Genomic DNA, 20,366 nt, shown 5'->3' on the forward strand with positions numbered 1-20,366 from the left:
AGGGTGGGGATGGCAGGTGCACTGGGCAGGGGCGGGGGCGGAGAGCAAGGATGTGAATAGGAGAAGGTTGACTTCAAACCATATGTTCTGTAAAACACGCCTGATGTTCTGCTTTAGGTATAGGTGGGGTGATCATATAATTTATCATCCGAACTGAGCCGGTTTGGGGAGTGCAAGGGGACAACAGGCACAAACCAAGCAATCCAGGATGAATGGTTATCCTGACCACGGGGATTATGGCACCCTCTTTGCTGCTACCCCATCCCAGTTAGGAATCAGATCTTTTGTATACCTTAGGCCCTTTAGGGAAGAAATGCCTTGGAGATGTGGCTTCGGGGATGGACCTTATGACCTCAACTTGGAGGAAGGTGTGAACAGAGAGAGATCGAGAGAGAGAGAGAGAGAGAGAGAGAGAGAGAGGAGAGGGAGTATGAGTGCAAAAACACTCGAACATTACTTGTAATTGACAGTTAAAGTCAATTAATTTTAATTGACTTGCACATTAAAAAAATAAATCCTGGCCAAAATCATCATCATCACCATCACCATCATCATCCACAATAATTATTATTACGTATTATTATTCATGGCATAATAGCCAAACTATCCACCCTGCTACTACAAAGCGCCTTTAAGACCTAGTGCATCGTAACCATGGTGGGATATCATAATAATATCTAGTGTTTAGTGCATAATTATGGTGTCTCATGTGCTGACGTAAGTATTTGCCTGTACAGTTGCGTTTCTTCTCCAAACAGCGCTTTGAGGTCGGTCTATTATCAGCCCCATCTAACAGGTAAGGAGAGGTGGGCATCGATAGGCCATGTGCCTTACCTGGTGAAGAGGTGGTGAAGGTGGGCTTAGGCCCAGGCAGCCGATCCTGTACTGCTTTCTCTGGCACCCCAGTGCACATTGGTTCCCCCTTAATAGGTTTTCAGATTCATTCCTGACTATTCAGAACCCAAGGGTGGGCATTTTTTAAACCATCCCTGTGTCCCCCACAGTGTCTCACACTTGCTAACAAGTTCAAAGCTTGGGGTGCCTCGGTGGCTCAGTCAGGTTGAGCATCTGCCTCTCCATTTTGGCTCAGGTCATGGTCTCCTGGTTCGTGAGTTCAAGCCCTACTTGGACAGCACAGAGCGTGCCTGGGATTCCTCTCTCTCCCTCTCTCTCTGCCCCTACCCTGCTCTCTCTCTCTCAAAGTAAATAAACCTTAAAAGAAAAAAAGTTCAAAGCTTGCTTGCTGCAAACCAACTATAAAAACAAAGTGTGTGGTAAAGGGAGCAATTTAAACACTGCCAAGCTATTTGATGATATTAAGCAATATTGTTATTTTTGAGATGCGACGATAGTATTGTGCTGATATTAAAAAGAGAGCCCTTACAGTTTAGATTTATACTGAGTATGATACCTCTAAGTCCCTTCAAAATTATCCAGAGGGGGTTGGAAAGCAAGGAGTGGGCAGGAACATAGAAAAAGCTAGATCGGCCGAGTGGTTGATTGTTGTTGAAGCTGGAATGTGGGACAAGGAGTTCCCCTCCATTATTGTTGACGTATAACCTTATCCACAACAAACGGTTTTTAAAACTTGCTTGCAATATTTAATCCAATGGGAAAACCATGGGAATGACTGAGGGTAGTAGGCAAAATCTATGCCCCCTCGTGCTCATTAGCTCAAACTTTGCCCAACTCCCTTAAATGCTCTGGGCCTATGTCTTCCTCTCTTGAAAGGAAAAGTTTGCCCTTGACAATTAAAAAAAAAATTTTTTTTAAGTTTTTATTTCTTTATTTTGAGACAGAGAGAGAGAGAAAGCGTGAGCAGGGTAGGGACAGGGAGAGAGGGAGAGAGAATCCTAAGCAGGCTCCATGCTGTCAATGCAGAGCCTGACACGGGGGCTCGAACTCATGAACTGTGAGATTGTGACCTGAGCCAAAATCAAGAGTCGGACGCTTAACTGACTGAGCCACCCAGGTGCCCCATGCCCTCGACAATTTCTGAGGTCCCGCTCCAGCTCCAAAATGTTTACAGATTCTCTGATTCGGAGGCAATAGTGGAAGGAAAAAAAGTCACCAACTTCTTGCCCTGGTGGCCACACAGAGATGCCCAAACCATTCATTCCTCTTTAACCTTCAAGCACAGTGCCTCTTGCTTCCATTCATCTTCCTCCCTGGCTGGGTGACTTTGGGGAAGTCATTTAACATCTGCACCTCAGTTTCCTCGCCTATAAAATGGGGTAAGAATGGGGTCACCCCCCAGGGCTGCGATGACAATTGCATGAGTTAATATATGGAAAGTGCTAGAAGCAGTGCCCAGGACACAGTGAACACCCAACAAACGGTAAGATATTCTTTATAATCTTAATTTTATAGCTATTAAAACTAATTGTGGTCCAGTGAGGAGAAGTGATTTAGTCAGTGCCTCGGTTTTCATAAACAACGGAGCAGACATTTACAAAGGCAAGTTTTCTGACCGTAAATCCAACCCCGCTCCCCGCTTTTCAAATTGCCCTCCGAGGCCATTATTATGAAAAATAGCAATTATGAAAAATTATACTAAACAACAATCTGGGCGGATCAGGTACTACCCGAAGACTCCAGCAGTCATCAGAAACTAAGTTAACATTTATTGTTAACACAGAAACTTAGCGTGAGTTGCAGCCCGTGGCCTCTGGGTCTTGGAGCCAGCCAGCGGCTTCTCCCAGACAGCCTGGAGCCCGGCACAGGGCCGTCGGAGAGGCTGGGTGGCTGAGAGGTAAATTGAAGCAGCAGGAGTCAGGCAGCACAGTGCAATGGACCCCGGGGGAGGGGGGGGGGCGGTCGCGAGGGAGCTTCTGTTTGCCACCATGTACACAGCCCCCCTTGGAAAGAATCGAGCCTTCTGGGCAGGCTGACCTGAAGTGACCAGTTTCTTTTCCCGACAGCATAGGATGAGTAATTTTTCCAGCAGCTCTCCCATCGTCAGCCTCTCCACTTCTCTGGGGCCTTAATTTATCTTCTCGAGATTATTTTCTTAACGCTTTTAGAAAGGTTACTTGCCAAAAAAGGAAAAGCGATCTCCACGTGCGCACGTGGAGAGGAAAGATCTGGGGTTAAAGAGGGAGTCGCGGAATGATGTGTGTGGGATCCGCAAAGCACATCAAATATTAGGTGGAAATATACAAAGGTGGTGCACATTTGACCATTGTGACCCGTAAAACCAGCGGTTTCACGTGGTTTATAATACGTGTAACTGTTATCTCTTCAAGGATGCACACCAAACCATCAAGTGTCTTTGGCAAGGGGGGTGGATTTGGGAAAGAGAGAGGGTAAGTGGGCGAGTTCACTCCCTCGTCCCTTTTCTTTCCGTGCCGCTGGAACTTTTCTCCAAGTACGCTCATGTATTACTTTTATAAGTTAAACATGAAACAAGGGGCTCAGTCCGTTAAGCATGTGACTTTGGCTCAGGTCATGAGCTCACGGTTGGTGAGTTCCAGACCCACCACCGGCTTGCGGCTGTCCGCACAGAGCCTGCTTCAGATCCTCTGTCCCCCTCTTGCTCTGCCCCTTCCCTGCCCATGCTCTCTCTCTCTCTCTCTCTCTCTCTCTCTCTCTCTCTCAAAAATAAACATAAAAAAATGAAATGAAATTTAAAAAAAAATAAAAATGAAAGAAGGTGGGGCTTTTTTGGCCACATTTAGCTACGTCAAGTAACTTCTGGAATGAATTTACGAACTAATAAATATTTATTATGTCAGGGTAAACATTCCTATTCTCAAATATTTTTGCATTTTGCATAGATCAGGGCTGCACCCTTCAGATGTCACAAACTTCCAGTTTTCCTGCCTTGACTGAATTTTGTCTTTTTCTCACTGGTGTGACTTCATTTAGGAGGAAAGGATAGTGGGGATAATTTTCTTTTCATATGTTTTTAATGTTTATTTTATTTTTGAGACAGAGAGAGACAGAGCATGAATGGGGGGAGGGTCAGAGAGAGAGGGAGAGACAGACTCAGAAGCAGGCTCCAGGCTCTGAGCTGTCAGCACAGAGCCCGACGCAGGGCTCGAACCCGTGAACCACGAGATCATGACCCGAGCCAAAGTCGGACACTTAACCGACTGAGGCACCCAGGCGCCCCTTTTCATATGTTTTTAAATGGAGGCCACATTTCTAACCCCTAAAGACTAAGTTCGGGGCCCCACCACGTGCTTTCATCGGTGACACGTCTGTGTCCCCACACTTCTCACTCTCTGTGAATACCTGCCTGTGTCTCCCAGCATTCTGCTCCCTGCCTTCACCACCATAAAGAACAAGAACACAACCACCACATCTGTTTGTGAGCCCTCCCTCCCTCGCGCACGGTGGTCGGCACATGGGGGGCTCATCAACATTCGTTGAACGGACGAAAGCTTGCATGCATCCGGGGGATAAACTTTCATAAATTGTTCATTTGTATCTCAAAGAAAATCCATGCCACCGTTATAGCAATGGCAGAGCAGAGCTTTAAAGAATTACTCATGTAATGGTTCAAGGGCAAAGAGCTAAAAGCAAGTCAGAAACTTCTTCATGTTTTGTTCAAAGCCCACTAACACTTCAACATGTATTAAATGTTAATAAGCAGCTATCTGGGTCAGTGGGTTAAGTAATAGCGACGCTGGAAGGCGAGAGGTGAAGAAATATATGGAAATTACTTTCGGGGACAGCACCAGAGCTCAACTCATATAATAGCATGCTAGTGACTTAACCATATTATCTTCTTCCCTTTTCTCATACGGCAGGCCCCGGTAAAGTGACGGCGTTCTCTTTACTCAAGCATCTGATAAAATCTGGAAAATATCAGGGAGGATCCGAGGGTTCCGTCACCTTCTTCTCCTTAGTGGCAGAAAAAAAAAAAAAAGAAAAAGAGAAAGAAAAAAAAGAAATCACTGCATTTAACAAAACTGTCAGGAGCTGATTAGTTTGTAGCCCATCCTTTCCGACTCCTTGCATTTGGCCGTTTTTCTGCACATTGTCACGGAGCCCAAAGAAACAAAGAGATGTTGTAAGCCGAAGTTGCTGCTCTTTAAAAGCAATACAAAATGATAATAATAATAATAGAGAATGTCTTTTGAGCCCTTGCTATGCGTCAAGTACTTTACCAAGATCACTGGTTGAGGGGTGAGGGTGGTTCTGCCCAACAGGGAACATTTGGCAATGCCTGGAGATATTCACTGTCACAACCGAGGGGGGGGTGGGGCAAGAAAAGTGATATGGGCAGTTGGTGGATGGAGGTCAGGAATGCTGCTAAACATCTCGCGCTGCACAGGACTACCTTCCCATGACAAAGAGTTATCCAGCTCAAAATGTCAACAGGGCTAAGGTTAATAAACTGTTCATAAACTGCTTTAGATGAGTTATCTCATGTAACATTCAAAAACGGCCCTAGGACAGTACAGTCTCCATTTTACAGATGGGGAAACTGAGGCACGGGCAGGCTAGGTAGCTCTTTCTAGCCACGCAGCTCTGTAAGCAGCAGGGCGACTGTTCAGCCCAGGCCTGTCCGACTCTGGAGGACCTCACCCTGACACTGTATATTGGTGGGAAAGAAGCAGAAAATGTCGGATTCCCTGTGGATTTTACGATTGCATAACAGATCCATCACTGACGCTCCTTAGGAACACCGAAGCTCCAACTCTTCTCTTGGCCCAAAATGTGAACTCTGTGAGTGTACTTACTCTCTTTACCATCTTTCGACTGAAACATTCTGACATTGTATTATTTTTTATTAAGATAATGAGTTATCGTTAGTAATAACGCTAGTTAATAAAAACATTAAGAAAGCGAATAGTTCTCTAAAATAATAGAAAGGCTGGCAAAGTAATGAAATATTAAATTCAAGGGTGCGGGGGGGGCGGGGGGGGGCTCAGTCGGTTGAGCATCTGATGCTTGATTTCAGCTCAGGTCGTGATCTCACAGTTTGTGGGTTTGAGCCCCCATGTAGGGCTCTGTGCTGACAGTGCAGAGCCTGCTTGGGATTCTCTCTCTCCCTCTCTCTCTCTCTCTCTGCCCCTCCCATGTGCTCTCTCTCTCTCTCAAAATAAATAAATAAACTTAAAAAAAAAACCCGGAAATATTAAATTCAGCCTTTCCTCATTCCATGGGATTTTTCTTCAGCCATGCATATCAGTGGGCAGAATGTGTCCCAAGTTATGTGAAATTCATGAAACGGCCTTATAGTCCTTATCAGCTGTCATTTTCCATATTTTACGAGAATTGAACATTAAAGTATGTCTCTACTAGTGCAGGGTAATAATACCAGACCCAGCAATAAGGTATTTCACACGGTTGTAATTGTATTTTATACGGGAGGGCTCCCTTTTCTCTTCAAAACCCCCAAAGGCCTGTCCTTGGTGGACTCCACCGAAAATCATCCATTTTCCATGAGGCCGAAACAGGTTCCATACGTAATAGACCAATATAAAACGTATTAGAAATATTAGTATGTGTGTTATGTTTTTCCCCTTCTCAGCAGGCTATGCTTCTTTTTCATTCCTCCTTCTTGTCATAATCTGACTTCTTGTTTATTGGCTCACTACCTCGTTTGATTTGATAGTTTCCATCCCATACACCTTCTGATGCTCTCCCCTCTCTGTAGCGAACGAGAACAGGGACACTGAGGGCCATTCAGACACCCAAACTGTATGTGAAACATGACCCTCCCTGCTTCAGTGCCCAGGCTTTGCTGTTCTACCCCAGAGAAACCACAAAACTGAGTAGAACACAGCGAAGGGGGAAAGAGGAGGCAGCGGTAAAGACCCTAGAAAAGTCATGAAGAAGAAGGGATAACTTTCAATAACTGAACTGTAGTTCTGTTTTCCACGTACACTACTTTTTCATGAAAGAGTGTAGTGGAACAAAATAATGCGTGTATCCTTGAACAAAATAATTCAGTTCGCTAGGGCTTTCACGCAAACACAACGTTCAATTGACATTAAGCCACAGCACTGAACAAGTGTAAATTAATACGTTTTCTCGTTTAGATTGAAGGCAGAAGATAGAAACAAGCCCAACTCAGCACCCTTGAAATAACTGTGACTCTCCCTGGCCCAAACCCCAACCCCTCCAATTCATGCTGCACACTGCAGAGAGTTATTTTTTTCTAAAATAAAAGGGATCATGTGATCCCTCCCATGCCCATCTCAGAAAGCTTTCACCATTTCACCATTACCTAAAAATCATGATCCAAGGCTTCAGCATGCCCTTCTCGATCTGACTGCCTTATAGCTTTCTAGCCTTATTTCCGGCCAGTTCTCACGTCTTTTTATCTCATCATTCAGGAAGTTTCCCCTCCGGTGGTAGCAGACCCCCCCGGGTTCCCCAGACACGTGTTCCTATTGACAGGCCCTTTGCCTAAATGCTCCTTGTCCCTTCACCACCCAACTCAACCCATCCTCTGAGGCGGAACCTAAATGCTGCCCTCCTCCCTGTTGCTCTTTTCCCAGCAATAGAGTCCTCTAAAACAGCCAATAGGAATTTTTCTCACTTGCACAGCTACCTGTAACATACAACGGCTTCCCGGTTTAAGTGGGATTCATCCCTTGTAACCTAGAATCATGTGCATAATGTGAATTGAGTCAAGTGACCATAGGCAGTATGCTTTTGGCACTAATTTGCCTTGGCAAGCTGAGAATGAGATCTACACCGGCCACTCTTTTTTTTTTTTTTTTTTTTTTTTTCTTTTTCTTAAAAGGGTACTTATTTGGGGCGCCTGGTGGCTCAGTCGGTTAAGCGTCCAACTTCAGCTCAGGTCACCATCTCGCGGTCCGCGAGTTCGAGCCCCGCGTCGGGCTCTGGGCTGATGGCTCAGAGCCTGGAGCTTGCTTCCGATTCTGTGTCTCCCTCTCTCTCTGCCCCTCCCCCGTTCATGCTGTGTCTCTCTCTGTCTCAAAAATAAATAAACGTTAAAAAAAAAATTAAAAAAAAAAAAAGGGTACTTATTTATTGAGAGAGAGAGAGAGAGAGAGAGAGAGAAACGAGTGAGGGAAGGGCAGAGAGGGAGAAACAGGAAGGATCCCAAGCAGGCTGTGTCAGCACAGGGGCTTGAACTCACCAACCATGAGATGTTGACCTGAACTGAAACCAAGAGCCAGATGCTTACCTGAGCCACCCAGGAGCCCCTACACTGGCCATTGTTCACATTTGGTGTATTTTGAAAGGATTCAGGTAGAAGCGGTGGGAAAACCACATAGCAAATAGGGCAGACCCTCCGATAACCGTGAGATCTGAGTAATCCATAATCACGTTTATTTCCGTTCAAAGGCCTCTGCTGAGACCCCCAATCCCAGCTGCCCACCTTTAGGCTGAAGATGCTTCTGTGAAACCTAAAAGAATTTTTCCCACTTGTGTTTTCCCAGAAAAGCCACTTCCTTTCAGTAATTCCAGTCTTCCAGTAATTATTATATTGATACAAGGATTTTGGACTCAGTGCCATACAATTTTCATTACAATTTGCAAAAACCTGGCAATTTAGCAATGTCTTTACTCTTGCTGGAACTGCCCATAACCAGTGATACAAACATTTGGCCTAAATTAAGGCCCACTTGGGTATATTGTACTTAGGAATTTGTAAACACAAAAATTTTAGTTCTTCGGCTCCTTTCTGGAGAAGCAGTCACCACATTCCTTCAAGGCTCCTACTCCCTTGCTCCTTCCTTAAAGACCCCTGGGCCCCAAAACTGGAATAGCAGAAATTGCTTTCCTGACTCAAAAATTAGGGGGGAGTGAGCGGCTGCTGAGGTGTCAGGCAGGCACAGGCCTGGATAAAGGATCCACCCCTACGACGTAACCTAGAGAATCAAAGGGTGGTAGTGTGGCAAATGACCTTTGCAAGAGCCACCTGTGAGACCATCACTGGGTGTCAGGCAGAAACATCGATCTAGGAGCAGGCTGGTCAGTAGGAAACATGACTACTGTAGGAATACAAGAGCTGGTGGCCCTTTTATTTTTTTATTTATTTATTTTTTTAAACATTTATTTATTTTTGAGACAGAGCATGAACAGGGGAGGGGCAGAGAGAGAGGGAGACACAGAATCTGAAACAGGCTCCGGGCTCTGAGCGGTCAGCACAGAGCCCGACGCGGGGCTCGAACTCACAGACCGTGAGATCATGACCTGAGCCGAAGTTGGACGCTTAACCGACCAAGCCACCCAGGCGCCCCTGGTGGCCCTTTTAAAAGGAACAAACCGTGGGGCGTCTGGGTGGCTCTGTCGGTTAAGCTTAAGCGTCCGACTTCGGCTCAGGTCACGATCTCACAGTTTGTGAGTTCACGCCCCGCGTTGGGCTCTGTGCTGACTGCTCAGAGCCTGGAGCCTGCTTGGGATTCTGTCTTCTTTTCTCTCTGCCCCTCCCCACTTGTGCTCTCTCTGTCTCTGAAAAATAAATGGAAAAAAAAAAAAAAATTAAGGAACAAACCCTACTTTTCCCAGTGACAGCTGCTGGGTAAGAATGAAGGGACCCCTTGATGCCCAGATTTTCCAATTTTCCAAGAGAAGCTGAAAATCTAGATTTGGAGGGAAATCTCCCTATTGGGAAACTAACTGAAATTTATTTTCAAACATCACGTAGGTCAGAGTAAAATCAGTCTGCAGGCTAGATGTGGCCTGTGGCCCCCGGATGGCAATCCTCGTCTTAGAGACCATTGAGCCCACCTCCCTCATTTTACGGACGGTAATGCTACAAGAGAGAGAAATTTCACGCGGCTGGTTGGGAGCGAAAGGATGACTAGAACCCCAGCCCTCTGATTGTCAATCCCCCTACATCATTCACCTCTGATCAGTCACTTCAATCTGAGACAATTGCAGTGTAAGGATCAAATCAGCCTGGAGGGTTCTTGCCTGGTTCAGAACATGGTTCAGAATTCACTCAGTTTGAAAGACAACAGGATGACTGATCCATTTCAGGCCCCTCTATTGTCTCTCAAATCCTCTGGAACTAGACCAGCCCTTCCCTAATGTGGCCGACCATCAGATAGACCCAGGGAATCTTCAGAATGATAGATTTGCAGGTTCCTAGAACTGAGTGATCAGAAGCTCTGGGGACGTGCATATCTTTACTAAGGTCCATTGGTGATTTTCTAGGAGTCTAAAGCTTGGCCACACTAGGAGGGGAGTCAACTCTGAACCAGACCAGGAATTCCAGATTGATCCCATTCCAAGCCTGTAGCCCTTGAGCCTGGAGCAGCGTGACTCTTTCAATGAATGACTACACACTCATTTCTTCCATGTTTTAACGTTTATTTATTTTTGAGAAAGACAGAGACAGAGCATGAGTGGGGGAGGGGCAGAGAGCGAGGGAGACACAGAATCCAAAGCAGCCCCCAGGCTCCAAGCTGTCAGCACAGAGCCCGACGCGGGGCGTGAACTCACGATCCGTGAGATCATGACCTGAGCCGAAGTCAAATGCTTAACCAACTGAGCCACCCAGGCACCCCTCTTGCATATTTTAAAAAGCGTTCTTTTCCAATTTCCTAGATTCTTGTGTCTTACACTTTTAGGAAGAAAAAGAAAAGCTAGTTCGGTTGTGGTAAAACTTTCGGTTTTCAATAGTACTTCTGGGTGCAAGATATTTTTAATCCAGCGTGAACCTGAACAGCTGTGATGAACTACTTAATTAAATCATAAATGATAGATTCCTCATAAATTATACGTACACATTTTATAATTTTAATAGTTCTTTTTTTTTTTAAACCATAATCTGTAAACATTTGAGTGGAAGCTGTGAATTAGATTTCAAAATAGATGAGTAATTTTAGACTGCAACATCCATTTTCATAGCATTCCAGTTTATTTTAAGGGACAATTAGTAGCACTTGTAAAAATCTATCTAATTGCTAGACTAAATCAAACTCCATGGTACTTGAATGTTTTTGCCCTCATCAGGCCTATTTTTTTTTTTTCCCCAGAGTGACCAAAATGATAAGGGAATAGAGGCAAAAAATTAAATTCCAAAGACAAAATGCTTATAATTAACTTAATTATCACTTGGAAAATCAGCCCAGATTGACTTCGGCCAATTGCTCCTTTCTAGGTCTCAAAAAAATCATTTGCTGTTTTGACCCTTATTGCCAGCACAGCCCGAGTGTTTCCTGATGAAATGTAACTTGAGCCTCTTTATAGCGAGTTCAAACAGTTGCTCGTATTGTATGGGGGCTTTGCTTGTTTCCAAATGCCCAGATAAACGCTCAGATTTCATTGGTGAGGATCTGATGATGTCAGTACTCTGCTGCTGCTAACTCATCATCAATTGATAAAATATGCACTTTGACTTATCTTCTCCAGGCACCAGCTGCTGGCCAGTTTTCAACGCCTGTGGCCCAGTAACAGATTTAAATAATGCCTATAGTCATTTCCTCCTTTCTATGCAGGTTGGAGGCATGACGTCCTTGAATAATTTCTATGAACTGAGTTAGCTGGGTCCTAAGATAAAGAAACCAGTTTAACTTCTTACTCCATGCCCAGAATTTAACAACACAGAAGATCTCAAGGGCAAATCATTTCTATGCCAGCCACTACCTACTACACCACTTACAGAGAGCTTTGAACAAATCTCTGAAGGACTAATCAGGCCTAACTCCATCGCGATCTTGCACAAATATTCCCTAAGTTGGTGCTTTGTTTCCGGTGGGCTTTCTGATGAAACCCTGTATTTACCTACTTTGAAAACCCCCCCCACTATTATTTTCAGGGTAATGGTAATGGGGCAGGATCCTTGCATCAACACAAACTGGTAGAAAAAGCAGACAGAGGGGATGTGTACCTCCATAAGAGGCAGCTGCTATGCAGCTTCTGCCCACTATGCCATGTGGCAAAAAAGCCCCTGTGTGGCTAGATCGTCTGGTTTTTCCAGAAAAGTTGACGTTGGGATATTGATATGAAATCTCAGTTTCAAAACATAGGCAACTGGCTTAAAAGGATTTAAAATACTATCCGAGTCAAAGAATATGCTTCTCTAAGACACCTCTAGCTAATATATTGCCACTTTGCAAATTCTCTATTACAAGAACCATTGCTCTGTGGATTTATGGTCTTAATGCTAAATCAGCTTATAGATTGCAGCCTGGATGGCTCTTAAGTAACAGCTGTACGTATATAATGCCTACTACGTGCCAAACACTGTTAACCATACAAGCAGTGAACAAAACAGACAAAAGGAAGCTTACATTCTAGCATACATTCATCTTCATGGAACTCATAAAGGACAAGACAACGAAACATGAGAAATGGAATGATGGAGACAGTCGCAATGGGATTTAGAATTAGGTGATTTTTATCAGAGACTTTAGCATGTCATATAGAGTTCAATAAGATTAAAACTCTAAAAGCAAACTACTTCATGGAAAATGCAGCCACGTTTAAAACCCCCTATCAGTATAAAGTATCTCTTCATTCAACAGGTATCCGTGGGGTCCCTACTTTGTGCCAAGTGCCTTGCTGGACAGAAAGGGTGCAATGGTGAACAAGAGAAACATGACTTTAGCCATCTGTGGACAAGTGTCAGAAGCAGAAAATAAATCGGAAAAAAGAAAAATAATTAGTAACAATAAGTAAAAATAATGACAAATCGTGATAAATGCTATGATAAAATAGAGACCAATGACCAGAGTGAGAAGCCTTGTTTAGAGAAGACAGTCAGGGAAGTTCTGCCTGAGGAAGTAACATTTAAGGTGAGGTCTGAAGAATGAGAAGAGAAAGTCACTTGAAAGGAGAGGGTAGGGTGAAGATTTCTAAATAGAGAAAACGGCATGTGCAAAGGTCCTGCGGCCTGAAAGAGCTTACTCAAAGAACTGAAGTCTAGTGAGGCTAGCAGATAGGGGGTTGAACCTGGAGGAAAAAGCAGGGCCATGTATCTTCAATAAGAACTTCGAGTTTGCTCTAGGTGCAAGGGAAATTACTCTACAGTTTTGGCTGGGGGAGTGACATGATCTGATTTACACTTTTTGAAAATCACCATGGCCATTGTGTGTGCAAAAAACTCACAGAAGTTGGGCAAACACTGACACAGGGAGATCAATTTGGAGGCCATTATAAGTAGTAGTCTCTGTTAGAGATAATGGTTGAGTGCCCTAAGATAGTGTCATTGGACACAGAAGGACACAGATTTCAGATACATTTGGTTTAAGGGGGTTCCCCTTAAGTCCCAAGACTCTCTCTGTTGGCCTATTCTTATTTTCTTCCGAGAAATAAAAAAAGCTTAAAGTCAACTATGCTTTCTGATATGAAAAGCTGGTGCAGGAAACGGATGGTCCATTCTGGCCTAGCAATGACATCTCTGTGAACTGAGTTGCCCCGCCTTTAAGTCCACAAAGATAAAAATCAAGGGCATGATCCTGTCTAAATATCTCCCTTGAAGCCAAAAACTTGGGTCATTAGGAGTTCTTGGGATTCTGAAAGATACAAACAGCCTGATTATCTCTCTTCTCAAGATATTTTATGTGTTTGTTTTATTGCTTACTTGTTTAAAAAATATCTGACACCATAATTGCAGAAGAAACTTCACTGTGACTCTTAACCAAACAAAAGGAATGGGGAATTCGCCTTGGAGAAAGTTTAAGTAAGTCCATCAGACTGGCTCACTCTGGGACTTGGGATTCCCATGGCTTATTTTTTTACTCCATGTGGCAAGAACTCAGTCAAGCCAGCCTGGCCCGGTATTCCCAGCAAGGTGGGCTTGAAAATCAATCACAATTGAAAGATAAATCAAAGTAAATATCTGGTGTTTTTTTTTTTCCAACTTGATACGAGGAAGGGGAGGATGGCTTGGAGCCTGGAGCCCAGGCCCTCGGCGTGGGGAATGTTCTCCTAAACCCACTCTCTCTGCCTCCAAACCCCACTTCATCCTGACCATTCCCGTCGTCTGCAACCCCTCCCAGCACAAGTGTCAGCTGGGGAGAAGGAAAACGGGGGAGTGTCTGGGATGCTTGGGTGGCTCAGTCTGTGAAGCGTCCAACTCTTGATCTTGGCTCAGGTCATAATCTCACAGTTCATGAGTTCGAGCCCCGCACTGGGCTCTGTGCTGACAGTGGGGAGCCTGTTTGGGATGCTGTATCTCCCGTTCTCTCTGCCCCTCCCCCTCCCCCACTCATGCTCATGCTCATGCTTTCTCTCTCTCTCTCTCAAAAATAAATAAACTTAAAGAAATTTTTAAAAAAGGAAAATTGGGGAGTATCTGATGCAAGAGAATATGGCAGATTTATTAGGGTTGAGATGTTTGAAATTCCTCAAGTTTTTAACTTCTCCGGTGAAAGAAAGAATGAAGAAAAGGTTGTAAATGCATAAAGAGTGCAGCCTACCTTACCATACCTTGTGTTACCTTGCAGGGAGGCCCACGATTCTCAAAGAACACCACTTCCTTTAGCCGATCTCCGGAGTCCTTGGTCCCAAAGCTCTCTTCTCCAGCCAATCCCACGTCAGACCAAAGAAAACACCACCAGCCCCTCTGACCATCCTGTTACAACTGTAAATGATGCAACGCTTAATCCTGGGAATCCAGGCTAGTATAGGCTAACCTCCTAACAGTTGAAACAGCGTGTAGCCAACTTTAGGAATTCAACTTGTACGTTCCCCGGTGTTTTACACATCCTGGGAAACCTGTAAGGTCTGAATCAACGGCTTCTTCCCTCAGTGTTGCCTCTGTGGACATGACAGTTTAAGGATGAGAATCGCAAAAGCATAACATGCCTATGGTGGCCAGCAGCTTCCTGACACTCCGTCTTTTAGTTCTCACAATGGCCCTGCAACGTCAAACAGCTGGTTTAGTGCTGCTCGCTTAAGCAGCAAGCCTGCAGGTGTCTGCCTTTAACGCCCCTCCTCCTACCCTCTACCCCCTCAATCCCTGCCCCATGCTGGCTTTCCTGACATGTATGTTAAGTCATGATGAGAATTATTATAGGATCCTTCCCTCTCTTTTCCAGCTCACGCCTTACACCTTTGGGTTTGTGTCAAAGGGATGATGTAGGGATGAGATCGTGAGAATAGTATTCACCACAACATCTAACAGGTAGGGGACCCATCAGATGTGCTAAGAATTCTGCATTTACTCTCCGTTCAATCCTTGCGACAATTCTCAGGGATCGATAGCATGACCCTCAACTGAGACATGAGGGAGCTGAGACACAGCAAGGTTAAGTGACGTCTCCAAATCACCGGACACGAAGAAGTCAGATTGGAAGTCAGGCTGACTTTCTTGGGAGCACCAGCTGTCAGTCTCTTAGCCTGCGAGCTACACGCCCCACGAGGACTCATCATCTGTTTCCTCTCTGGTCTTCACTCATTAAGACAAGAGGGTTAGCTGCTGTAGCGGATGCCGTGATACACTCCCTGGGTCCCCACTGCAGGATTTGGATCTGTCCTCCCAGCTGCTGGACCGGTTGGTGACTACCAATATCTCTTCCTTGGCCGGAGAGAGAGCCACCTAGGCCAATGTCGTGCCCCTTCCCAGACAACCCATTTACAAGGATGTAAAGTAATGAAAGTTTCGGGGGCCCCTGGGGTGGCTCAGTCGGTTGAGTGTCCGACTTCGGCTCAGGTCACGATCTCGCGGTTCGTGAGTTCGAGCCCCACGTCGGGCTCTGTGCTCACAGCTTGGAGCCTGGAGCCTGCTTCGGATTCTGTGTCTCCCTCTCTCTCTGCCCCTCCCAGGCTCACACTCATTCTCTCTCTCTCTGTCTGTCAAAAATAAATAAACTTAAAAAAAAAAAAAAAGGTATGAAAGTTCCTACCTTGAGTCAACCGTGAGTCCCCCAGTGGGTAGGCTGAGGCCTTTGCTGCATCTGCAGTCACAGTCCACCTCCTCCTAGTCCTGCTTCCTGCCCCCATCACACCCCCACAGGTGTTGATCCTAAGACCCCTGCCCAATGGACTTCCTGCACTCAAATCTCAAAGTCTGTCTTCCCACGAATCCAACCCGTGGTGGCCACCAAGTGTCCCACCCCCCTCTCCCAACCCTCACCCCATAATGCCTGTCCAGCGTGTGCTGAGAATGGGGAGGGAGTGACACCGCCTGTGTCCTCAGGCCGTGCAGGGCACAGTAGTGGACATTGTTAGCTCTCAGTCCAGCAGGTCAGTTAGGTGCTCCTACACCAGGCCCTACCCAGGGTGGAGGTGAGGACATGGGACTGAGGAGGGCACATTCCGATTGTGACTTTTCTAGTGGAGCCCTACTGCATTCCCCTGGGGAGCCAGGTGGTCACCTCTGATCTGGGGGCGCTTGGTTTGCTGCTTTCCACCATGTTCCGCCCCCCCTCTCTCTGGGATCAGGGTCAAGCTCTTTGAGAAGCCAAAAGCAACTTGAAAGGAAAAACAGGGCAGGTATGACATCCTTATCCCTCTTTAAGATCAGAGCGTTTCATCATGGCTAAGAGTTAATTGAGTATTGACTTTCTTAGGTTTGGGGTGAAGCTGGGAAGAGAAGCAATTGTGGCCTGCCGGAAGGAAAAGGAACATTTATGGAGTCTCTGCTCGGTGTTAGTCCGAGCTCCGTTTTATCAAGGAGGAGAGGAAGGCACTTACTCAGGATCTGCTAAAAGGTGGCAGAGGCAGATACAAACCCACATTGGTTTCATTCCAAGCGCTCCGGCTTACGATTTACCTGCTGCCCTCACTATAAGACTTGTACTTTAAAAATGATACAATTGTCATTTCTTGTCCTTTTCCAGTATATGTCCAAATTCACAAAATGCCAAGGTCAATATGTGTGTATATATATATATATATATATATATATATATATATATTTAAAAACCATATGCCCACCTCCTTCTACAGGTGACTACCCCAGGGCCCCTGTATACCACGTCGACACCCCACATCGGCTCTCACTTTTCCTGGAATCACACCACCATTCTCTTGCCAAGTGCTTTTATCTCCTGTGGGTCTCACCAGCACCTCTGGATTCAAGTGTCCCAGGGCTCCTGAGTAAAACCCAAGCTTTCACAGACTTCCTGTCTCTTTTCAAATTCCTAAAACCTCAATGTCGGCCATCCACTTGCTCCTGAAGCTGCAGTGACTGTGCTCCAGACCCCTATTAAGAAGCGCAGACAGGGGCGCCTGGGTGGCTCAGTCGGTTAAGCGTCCGACTTCAGCTCAGGTCACGATCTCGCAGTTCGTGAGTTCGAGCCCCGCGTCGGGCTCTGTGCTGACAGCTCAGAGCCTGGAGCCTGTTTCAGATTCTGTGTCTCCCTCTCTCTCTCTGACCGTCCCCCGTTCATGCTCTGTCTCTCTCTGTCTCAAAAATAAATAAACGTTAAAAAAAAAACTTTTAAAGAAGCGCAGACATTGAAAGTCTTACGGGCTGTGAAGAACGTGAAGAATTCCAGGGCTGGCAGACACTGAGGCCCAAGATCGCACAAGTCTACTCCTTGGGCCCCTAGTAGGATTCTACAAGCTGCTCTACGCTTTCAGTCATTGACCGGGCTCCTCATTGGTGAAGAACGCAGACTCTGGATCCAGACTGCCCAGAGTTCAAAGCCAGCCTCTGCCACTCGCTAACTGCGTGACTGTGCACGAGCTTCTCTACTTCTCTTTGTTTCATTCATAAGCTGGGAATGATACAAGTACCAACTTCACAGGGCTGACGTGAGCGTTAAGTGGTTTAATATATGTAATTATCCAAGGCCATTGTTCAAGACATGTCAATTATTCATTATTATTTTCATCCAATGCAACTGAAGATTTTAACGAAACAGAATTACCAAACTTTTCTACGGTGGTTTGAGAGACTTCCAGACACAGGTGGGTATTATACCGCCGAGTAAGCAAGAAGACCCATGGAAGTGAAATGTCGGAGTCCATACCTTGGTTCTGGCTTTTTCTGCCTGCAAGACTTGGGAAATTATTTAACTTCTTTGGGCCTCAGGGTCCTCATTGCTAAAATGGGGAAAATGAAAGTACTGATCAGCAAGGGTTGTTGGGGAAACTAAGAGATCATCTAAGCTCAGCACCTGGTACATAAAGACTTAAGATTTGTTAGCTCTTACCATATGATAAGGTATTTATTATATATATTATACATTTTATATATTATTCTAGAACAACGTGGACTTCCCTCCATTGTTTTCAGCCCAGGCAATTTGTTAGCTCTTACCATATGATAAGGTATTTATTATATATATTATACATTTTATATATTCTTCTAGAACAACGTGGACTTCCCTCCATTGTTTTCAGCCCAGGCAATTTGGTAAGGTATTTATTATATATATTATACATTTTATATATTATTCTAGAACAACGTGGACTTCCCTCCATTGTTTTCAACCCAGGCAATTTGGTATATCACTTGTATATATCAAATCTATATACAAGAATTCCTTAGTATATAGAAAGCTTTGTATTTGCAAAATGATTTGTAATCACTGCACTACTTAACCAGTTAATGTGTATTACTCAAAACAGCCCCGGGAAGTTATCTGAGGTTCTCTGTAGTTGTGATAAGTCTTAGAAACGGGAGGTCACAGAAGGAGTTGACGATGGAATTAAGAGAGGAATTTGCACTCCCTGAAATTTGCTTTTTCTATCCAATCCTGATCATTTAACCCCATCGAACACGGACATAGTGCTTGTTTACCTGGGCATCGATGGGTGACTGGACCGGGCACGTGCTTTGAGGGACTCGGTCCACAAGATTCCCAAACCCCCTTACATCCTCGCTAAGAGGAAGTGGGGCTCCGACGGAAACTGAGGACTCCGGTGGGTAGAAGACTCTGCTCTGGGGCTTATGGGTAAGATGGGCAACAGGGTAAAAGCTGGGAAGTTAGACGAATGAGCTCAGGATACCTGAAAGAGCGCACAAGAGAGTCACTTCTATGATTGAGGTCAAGGGGAAAGAGTGATTTTGGAGAAAGGCTCTGTATATCTGAAGAAATTCAACATCACTTAAATATTACACACCGTGTGTCTTAACTGAACTGTCCCTGTATTCATAGCCCACACCTTCCCAAGGACAGAGTCACCAGGCAGGAGAACCAGCCACAGGCAAGTTTCTGGAGGCTGGAGCCAACCTCCCAGAGGAAAACAAAAGAAGCCTAACCCAGGAGCCTTACCAGAAACCGGCCCCACCCCCGCCCCCCACCTGCGGGTGCAGAGGACTCCCCGGGCGGTCTCCCAACGTCCCGGGCAATAGCCACACCTCATTACAGCTGAATGGGTCACTTCACAGGCAAATGCACCCGATAGGAATCAGGTCAAATCAGTTTTATATCCTGAGATCCCTGTTCGCTATTCCGAGAGGGGATGAGCCAATTTCCCCTACTAATGTCCTTGTGCAAATGGGTGGCTAGAGTTTCCTTGTACGCACCAGCGACGAGCCAGGTGGCAAAAATAAAAAAAATAAAAATAAAAACAAAAACCTGGTGGTAAATCAAATTGTAAGTGAGAGAGCGTGTGCATACCCATTGGTGCAAACTGAATTGTTTTAAATACAATAGGAGAGCCTGCAGCTTCCAAGACTCCCCTCTCGGGATAAAGGACTTAGGTTCGGGTTTTTGTTTTGTTTGGTTTTGTTTTAGAATGAATTTTTGCCTCCTGTTTCCTGGAGTGAAACGTACCCTCACGCTGCTAAGTGCTCTGCTTCTAGGAGAAAAAAAAAATGATGCTAACAAAACACAGCGAATAATTGTTGCAAAACAATATTGAGAGGTAACTGCCCTTCTTTCTTGACCTCTGACCTGAAAACAAAGCCCTCCAGTAAAATGTCCCCCCCCCCACTTTGTTGTAAAACAGGTTTATTTACATAACACAGCACAGTTTCAGGAAACTCACTCCAAGGACGCTTTTTCGTTCCAAGGAAAGCAAGGAGTCTGGAAGAATGTATGGCAAGCCCAGGGACTTTGTGGAGACATCCCAAAGACCCGAGACTACAAAACAGCCTTCCTGTGTGATTCGGTGGCTTTGCTTTCAATTTGGGCCTCATGTTTTCCCCCCGCCTGTTTTGTTACTCCATACTGGCTGAAGAGAATTCAGGTTCCGTACATAAAATGTTCCCTACCCCTCTTGTTGCCAAGGGATGAAGGGTGAAATAGAGGCTGGTGCCCAGCTGTTCCCCAGCAGAACAAAAAAGAACATTTCAGACCGGGATGGGGGAGGGCAGGTCATTTAGAGACGAGAACAAAAAGTGTTTAGGAACTGGAAGCTTCCAAAGAGAAGGTGCTCTATACGTATCAAAAGCTTGGATGGATGGATGGATGGATGGATGAATGGGGTTGTGGAGTCCTCTGTCTTAAATGTATTGGGTTCACTCCTGAATATATTTGAGGGATGTACGCATGTTACCTCGGGGAGCAGCCCTACCCGTTAGTTCTTTCAATCCCTAAGCTGTTACGGTCCCACAGACATTTTACTCGGGGTCAACCCCTGTG

Source organism: Panthera pardus, unplaced genomic scaffold, assembly GCF_024362965.1.
Source record: "Panthera pardus isolate Hobbes unplaced genomic scaffold, ASM2436296v1 HiC_scaffold_13, whole genome shotgun sequence".
NCBI classification, from domain to species: domain Eukaryota; kingdom Metazoa; phylum Chordata; class Mammalia; order Carnivora; family Felidae; genus Panthera; species Panthera pardus.